This window comes from Octopus sinensis, linkage group LG10 (genome assembly GCF_006345805.1).
Source record: "Octopus sinensis linkage group LG10, ASM634580v1, whole genome shotgun sequence".
Classification (NCBI taxonomy): domain Eukaryota; kingdom Metazoa; phylum Mollusca; class Cephalopoda; order Octopoda; family Octopodidae; genus Octopus; species Octopus sinensis.
The window spans coordinates 48392818-48401233 of record NC_043006.1 but is presented as its reverse complement, the minus strand read 5'-3'; the positions used below and the strand labels follow the sequence as shown (position 1 = coordinate 48401233).

At 38.5% G+C, this 8416-nt stretch overlaps 1 pseudogene; it reads right to left on the bottom strand.

The window, feature by feature from the left end:
* Positions 1–270: 270 nt before the first annotated feature.
* On the bottom strand, positions 271–389 carry LOC115216886 (annotated as a pseudogene).
* Positions 390–8416: the final 8027 nt, after the last annotated feature.

The following is an 8416-nucleotide window of genomic DNA, read 5'->3' as shown; positions in this document are numbered from 1 at the left end:
TGTTGGAGGGACAAACACACACACACACACACACACACACACACACACACACACACACACATACACATATATATACGACGGGCTTCTTTCAGTTTCCGTCTACCAAATCCACTCACAAGGCTTTGGTCAGCCCGAGGCTATAGTAGAAGACACTTGCCCAAGGTGCCACGCAGTAGGACTGAACCTGGAACCATGTGGTTGGTAAGCAAGCTTCGTACCACACAGCCACTCCTGCAAATAACATTAAACAAATATCAAAAAAATATGTGACGCTTACAGCACCTAAGTTTCTCAATCGGTCACCCATCTAAGTGCTAACTATGCTCGACGTTGCTTACCTTCGGTGATCGTAGGAGAACCGGTGCTTTCAGCGTGATATGGCCGTAACATACATACATATTGTATATCCAGCAGCTGCACGTAGATTATCCAATATCCAGTCAGCTTCCAGTATTGTGGTTAGTCTATGAGTAGAGATAGTAGTTGTGATACAGGGAACATATGCAGTGGAAAATTTAGATGGACACAAGAGTAAATTATTAGTTTTTACGTACGCGTGTGTAGTGAGTGTGTGTGTGCGTGCGTGGATGTGAGCGTATATGTGATTGTACATGTGTGTGTGTTTTATGTGTGTATGTGTGAGGGTGCATGTGTGTGTTGAATATGTATGTGAGCGTGCATGTGTATGTGAGTGCATGTGTGTGTATATGTGCGTGTGGATGTGCATATGCGTGTGAATGTGCATGCACATGTGTCGTATGTGTGTATGTATGAGTGTGCATGTGTGTGTGTGTGAATACGTGTATGTTGCGTGTGAGTGTGTGTGTGTGTGTTGTGTGTGTGCGTGTGTGTGCATGTGCATGTGTGTGTGCTGCGTGTGCGAGAGTGTGTGTGTGTGTGCATGTGTATGCGGTGTGTGTGAGTGTGTATGTTTGCGTGTATGTATGTGTATTTGTGTGCGTGTGCGTGTACTTATTCTTTTAAAGCCTAGTACTTATTCTATCGGTTTCTTTTGCCGAACTGCAACGTTACTGAGAAATAAACACATCGACATCGGTTGTCAAGCGGTGGTGGTTCTGTGTGTGTGTATGGGGGGGGGTAACAAACACGAGCACTAAGACACACACGTAAATGTATATATATATATATATATATATATATATATATATATATATATATATACAACGGGCTTCTTTCAGTTTCTGTCGACCAAATCCTCTCAGAAGGGTTTTGCCAGCCCAAGACTTATAGAAGACACTTGCTTAAGGTGCTACGCAGTGGGATTGAACCTGGAACCATGTGGTTGAAAAGTAAGTTCCTTACCGCACAAAATCAAGTCATGCACATATTGTCAACAGAAATTTTGCAAAGTTTTCGATCAACAATGTTTAAACAGAAAACCATTCAAGGCACACACACACACAAAGACATACACACACATTCACAAACACATATACACACATATATACACGCTCATACATACGCGTCCACACTCTAACGAACAAGGCGGTGTGGACAAAGGTGTAATTATTTCGTTAAAACAAAGGCAGTGAGCTGGCAGAAACGTTAGCACGCCGGGCGAAATGTATAACCGTATTTCGTTTGCCGTTACGTTCTGAGTTCAAATTCCGCCGAGGTCGACTTTGCCTTTCATCCTTTCGGGGTCGATAAATTAAGTACCAGTTGCGAACTGGGGTCAATATAATCGACTTAATCCGTTTGTCTGTCCTTGCTTGTCCTCTCTGCTTTTAGCCACTTGTGGATAGTAAAGAAATAGGTATTTCGTCTGCCGCTGCGTTCTAAGTTCAAATTCCGCTGAGGTTGACTTTGCCTTTCATCCTTTTGGAGTCGATAAATTAAGTACCAGTTGCGTTCTGGGGTCGATCTAATCGACTGGCCTCTCTCCCCCAAATTTCTGGCCCAGTGCCTATAACAGAAAGGATTATTTCGTTAAAACATTACAGAATTTCGATTTTTCGAAGTAATGTATACATTTTCTACTACATTGCATTAAATATAGGTGATTATATTTAATAGGTTTCGGCACAGGTAAGTCTCTGAATGCATTAAAAGTAAGAGATTTATATTTATTCTGAGCTATAAAATAGAATTTACAAAATTCACCAGACACATAATTTAAAGGAGGAATTAAGCAAAACTGCTTAATAAATCTCGTTTAGAGCGATATTATTTAATGCATATAGACAAAAGGAGTCAATAATAAAACATATACGCTAATTGCTGATATACGCATTGTGTTTTTGGAAATCCCTGTATATGCGCAGGAGTGGCTGTGTGGTACGTAGCTTGCTCACAAACTACATGGTTCCGGGTTCAGTTCCACTACGTGGCACCTTCAGCAAGTGTCTTCTACTATAGCCTAAGGCCGACCAAAGCCTTGTGAGTGGATTTGGTAGACGGAAACTGAAATAAGCCAGTCATATATATATATATATATATATATATGTGTGTGTGTGTGTATGTGTGTGCGTTTGTGTTTGCCCCCCACACACACAACATCACTTGACAACCGATGATGGTGCGTTTACGTCCCCGTAACTTACCGGGTTTTGAAAAGAGACCGATAGAATAACTAATAGGTTACAAAGAAGTCCCGGGTTCGATTTGCTTGACTAAAGGTGGTACTGCAGCATGGTCGCAGTCAAATGACTGAAACAAATAAAGAATATATATATAAACATCATGTATATATATATATATATATATATATATATATATATATATATATATATATATATATAATATATATATATATATATATATTATATATATATATATATAAATATATATATATTTTATTTAGCCCTGAACTTTGGACAACGTCGTTAGAAATGATGCATTTAGGGCACTTAAAACTGGTGGAACCTAATCTCGCCTTGGCTATGAACGCAGGCAGTTTTTTTCTAAAAAGAAGAGAAACGAGGGAAGAAGGAGAAAAAGAAAAAGTATGTGTGTGAGAGGGTGAGGGAGAGATAGATAAATAGATAGATGGATAGATAGATAGATAGATAGATAGATAGAGAGAGAGAGAGAGGAGAGAGAGAGAGAGAGAGAGAGAGAGAGAGAGAGAGAGAGAGAAAGAAATGTAGAATCGGCTCCTCAGTGTTGAACCCGTAATTTAAGTACCCCTAAGCGTTGAGAGATAAAGTTGACCTCAGCGGGATTTGAACTAAGAGAGTAAAGGTCAGGAAAGTTTACCGTTTCTTCTTCACGTGATGATAGCCCTCAAAACTGACAGATTGCTTACGTAATGATTTCTTATTTTGATATAGATGGAGAAAAAACGCTGTGGCTGTTTGTCTCAGCTGGGCGAATCACTAGAGCGTTGGAAAAAAATGCCTGAAGGTATTTCTTAAGGGTCTTCCCACTCTGAGTTCAAATCTCGCCGGTCTCAGCTTTGCCTTTCATCCTTTCGAGATTAATAAAATTAAGTACCAGCCAAGTTCTAGGTTCATTTCAACTGATTATATACACCACCCAACAAAATTTCTGTTGTTTCGATGAAATTAAAAGTGATTATTATTATTAATAATTAATAGTGACAGGAGCAGGATTAATAACAAAAGATAATGTTTATCGCCACTGGCTATTTCCGTCACTAATGTCTGAATAGACACTGAGATTCTACGCATATATCGCTAACGGAGAAATCTCTCTTATCTCTAGCCGCGGACATCTACGATTGAGAAAGCAAAGGAAGGCCGAAATCACCCGATCTGGTAGTTCCGGCGGAGGTAGCGCACGATTATTTCCCACTAGCAATGTATACTCGAGTGCCTATATGCACCACTAGGCCACACATGGTAAATAATGCAGTATCCTATGTTCTAACACAGCATCTACTTTTAAGCAGGGATAAATATTACCTTTTTAATAATTATTATTGTTGTCTGACACCTTAAGTCAACATGATCAAGCAATTCGATTATGATAGACGTTCCAACGTTGACTACCTCGTTTATTTTTTAAAAGTACACTAACCAACGTATCCTTTGAAGTTTTCGGATAGTAAGGCGAGGTTCGAATGATGTTTGCTTTCTATTTCGAATATGTAGAAGAATTTTTTCTACTCAAGGTACTAGACCTGAAAGTTTTGGGGGAGGTGGCAGTCAATTAGATCGACCCCAGTGCGCAACTGGTATTTAATTTATCGACCCCGAAAGGATGAAAGGCAAAGTCGACCTCGGCGGAATTTGAACTCAGAACATAAAGATAGACGAAATATCGCTAAGCATTTCACCCGGCGTGCTAACATTTCTGCCAGCTCGCCGACTTAATACGTAGAATAAAAAAATTAAATAAATGCGCCCTTTTAAAGCCTAGCCAGGCTCATGGTCCCGGTTTCAATGGCGTATGTGTTCCCCAGGTGGACGGGACGCCAGTCCATCGCAGCGTTACTCATTTTTGCCAGTTGAGTGGACTGGAGCAACGTGAAATGAAATGTTTTTGCTCAAGAACACAACGCATCGCGCGGTCCAGGAATCGAAACCACAATCTTACGATCATGAGTTCAACACCCTAACCACTAAGCCACGCGCCTCCACCTTAATATGTAGAAGGATAGATTAAAGGTTTAGTGACGAAGTAAATTACAAAAGCTTAATTTGATACTGGCTGTAGTTGAACTGAAAATATAATGGTGTCGGCTAAATTAGGTGTTGTTTCTTTAATGCTTTGTTTTTGCGCTAATATGGACGTCATTCGCATGTGAGCTTAACCTGATTGCATTGACAATGTTTTTTTTTTGTTGATTTTTCTCGAAGCCTATACAGTCTTCAAGAGATATAGAACCCCACTCGGCCCTCCGTTGGTTCAGTTGAATATCGAGAATTGGAGCAACGTGGCAAGAAATGTTTTTTTTTTTTCTGGGGAACACACACTACCCAGTCTAAGGCTCGAACGTACGCCCGTATGATTGTGTGCCCAATACTCTAACCATTGGGCCACGCGTCTCCATTTTCTGTCCCGGAATCATCTTTAAATATAGTTACAAAGACGTCAACGACGATGATGATGATGATGGTTATGATGGTGACGACGACAACGTGGACTGTTATGATGATGATGATGATGATGATGATGGTGGGGATTGTGGGTGATTATATTCAAAGATTACGATTACGGTGATTAACTACGGAATGGAAAGTAATGGATTTATAGTATAAAACAAGATAAACTATGGCTAATATCACTGAAGTGTGAGGCGGGCCATTGGTGGGTCAGGAGTGGGGGTGGGGTAAGGAAAGGAGATATGTGATAAATCGATTTAAGCTTTTCAAAGCTGAGGCTGACGTATTTATTGATCAACAATGATTGATCAGTGAAGAGACAATCATCATCTTCTCTCATATAATTGATTGATTGATCATTTTATCGATCTGAAAAAGATGAAAGAAATGAAATGAGGTGTTGACGCTAGAAATAGTGTGTTTGCGAGAGATAAATTTATTAGAGAAAGGAAATATTCAGTAAAGTATAAGGAAGATAAATTGAGAAAATATCTAGATTGCTGTCATACGTCCACGTGTTGTCCATCTCAATTAGTGATTCAATGCTTTCGTTTTATTCTTTAACCCTTTTATAGAGCGAGATTTTCTCGTGGCATTTATAGCTTGACCTGGAACGATAAAAGAATTGCTAACTGAACACTTTAGAAAAATAAATTAACTTGAAATATTGTTTAATGTCAAGAGCTGTATTTGTTTAATTTCCAATCTTTTTTTTGTGAAATCTCGTTGTTGTTGCCGTTTTGTCGTCGGTGTTGTTGCTGTTACTGTTTGTGTGAATTACTGCAATCATTAAATTGAAGATTATTTTACAGAAAATGAAATATTCTCCGACTTTGTTTATGGTAAACTGTCACACATTGATCATATCACAAAACATTTGAAACACTTCATTGACAGAACGTCTTCTCTTACGACTAGTTGTCATTCACACCCAACGTTATACATAACCGGCTGTCGTTGTTTTTTATAAACATTACACGAATTTAATGCCACACTGATGTAATACATCTGTCTGATTGGAAAACCGTTCGCTTTACAACGTTCTGCAACATTTTGTCCATCGTCACAGTGTATCCTTCCCTCAGCTCTTCTAGTGTTACTATAAACATTATACTACTTCACCAAGGTATTGCGTTTTGGACAATTTCCATCGAAGCCAGTCAAATGCATATGTGTTTCTGTTCTTCGAATTGACCCTACTATGAGTAACCCCTACTTTTTCGCCTTGGTTTTTATCTTCCCTGTTCACCTTTTCACCAACATAACTTCATCCCGGTGGAACTACTTTCCAAAAAATTCTGACATCAAAGCCTTATCAAAATGTGTAATAATCTTTTTCTCTTATAGGCACAAAGAATATAATTTAGGGAAAGCGTTTAAGTCGATCCCAGTACGTATAATGGTACTAATTTGATCGACCACAAAAGAATGAAAGGCAAAGTCGACCTCGTCGGCATTTGAACTCAGAACGTAAAGACAGACGAAATATCGCTTAGCATTTCGCTCGGCGTGCTAACGATTCTGCCAGATCGCCGCCTCGCAAAATGTGTAATAATACGCTATAACATGTAAAGGCGGTCAGCTGGCAGAAGCGTTGGCACGCTTGGCAAAATGCTTAGCGACATTTTCTCTGTCATTAGGTTCTGAGTTCAAATTCCACAGAGGTGAACTTTGCCTTTCTTCCTTTCGGTGTCGATCACCTAAGTACCAGTTATATATTAGGGACGATGTAATCGATTTGCTCCCTCCCCCGGAATTGCTGACCTTATGTCCAAATTTGAAACCAATATGTTATAACATGTAACAGCTACTTTAAAATAATTTGGATGGTAGATTTAATTTGGGTCGTAGACTTAATCCGTCTCTCGTTATAACTCCACGAGCTGCCCCTAAGGTGCCTTTAAGTTTGCAGTTCATTGCAAAATGAATCTGCTTCCTTACAACTTCTCCATTATGTCTGATCCTCACAAAACTCGTTCTAAACGCTTTCCTCAGTTCTACTTCCCATAACCTTAACCCTTCACGACATATTCTGCTTTCTTCATTAACGCTTCTCCTGCACAGTTTCACTTTGTATGGTAGAATACAGCAAGATAAAAGGAACAATGGAGGGCAGTATTTAGTTACATCCGTTAAAATTGTAATTTCATTAATGTTGGATCATCTTTATTTTTCGTCCTTCAAAGGGTGAATAAAATAAATTATTCGGAAAATACTTTATTTACATTATTTACCTTTGACGGATATTTTTCCTCATCTTGTTTGTTGTAAACACAATGTTTCGGCTAATATACCGCCTAGCCTTCATCAGGTGTCTTGGGGAAATTTTGAACCTGGGTTCTCATTCCTAAGGTAATTTTCAATGTTATTATTATTATTATATTATTATTATTATTATTATTATTATTATTATTATTATTATTATATTATTATTATTATTATTATTATTATTATTATTATTATTATTATTATTTTTCCTTCTTTCTTCAAATTTTCTTCCGTTTCTCGCCGAGTGTTTTCCTTACACCTAGGGCAGGGAAGCTAATGGTATGCATTCCCAGTTTACACACGCAAATTCACAGGTAAAATATGTATTTAAAAAATTAATAAATAAATTCATAAATGGATGTTGTTTTCACAGCGATAATGCTCTTCTTAGTACACGCCGTTCCAGTTAACACAATTTTTTGCACTTCCTGTAGGGATAGTAAGCCTGGTATCATTTTCAAATAGGTTTCAGTACCTTTTCTTATCATTCCTAGAGCTCCTACGATCACTGGTACTGTAATCGCCTTGAGATGCCACATTTTTTCAATTTCTATTAGCAAGTCTTTATATTTACTGATCTTATTATTATTATTCAGGTCACTGCCTGGAATCAAACTCGGAATCTTGGGGTTAGTAGCCCGCGCTCTTAACCACTATGCCATATAGAACATGTCGAGAAGGGTTAAGATTATGGGAAGTAGAATTGAGGAAGGCGTTTAGAACGAGTTTTGCGAGGATCAGACATGATGGAGAAGTCGTATAGAAGCAGATTCTGCAGTTAATATATGAACTGTATTATCGAAAAAAATACTGTTGACGATCCAGAGGATCAAACCCTCTCCAGCATCTGAGTGCTAGTATGCTAGATATGGGCATTATATAAACCCTCTTCTATATCTGTGAAGTAGCATCCTATTTTGAAATCCGTACTAACTAAACTCCCATTAATACTTATAGACTTGTGTCTTCTTTTGATATCATTATTACATAAGCTCTCCCAAACATCTGAATTAGTACCTTCATTTCATTAAACAAGGCAATTTGTCTAATCCTTTTTCGATCTCAGCAGGCCATTTCTAGAGTCAGGGTCGGGGCTACCGCGCACCTTTTCTATGAAA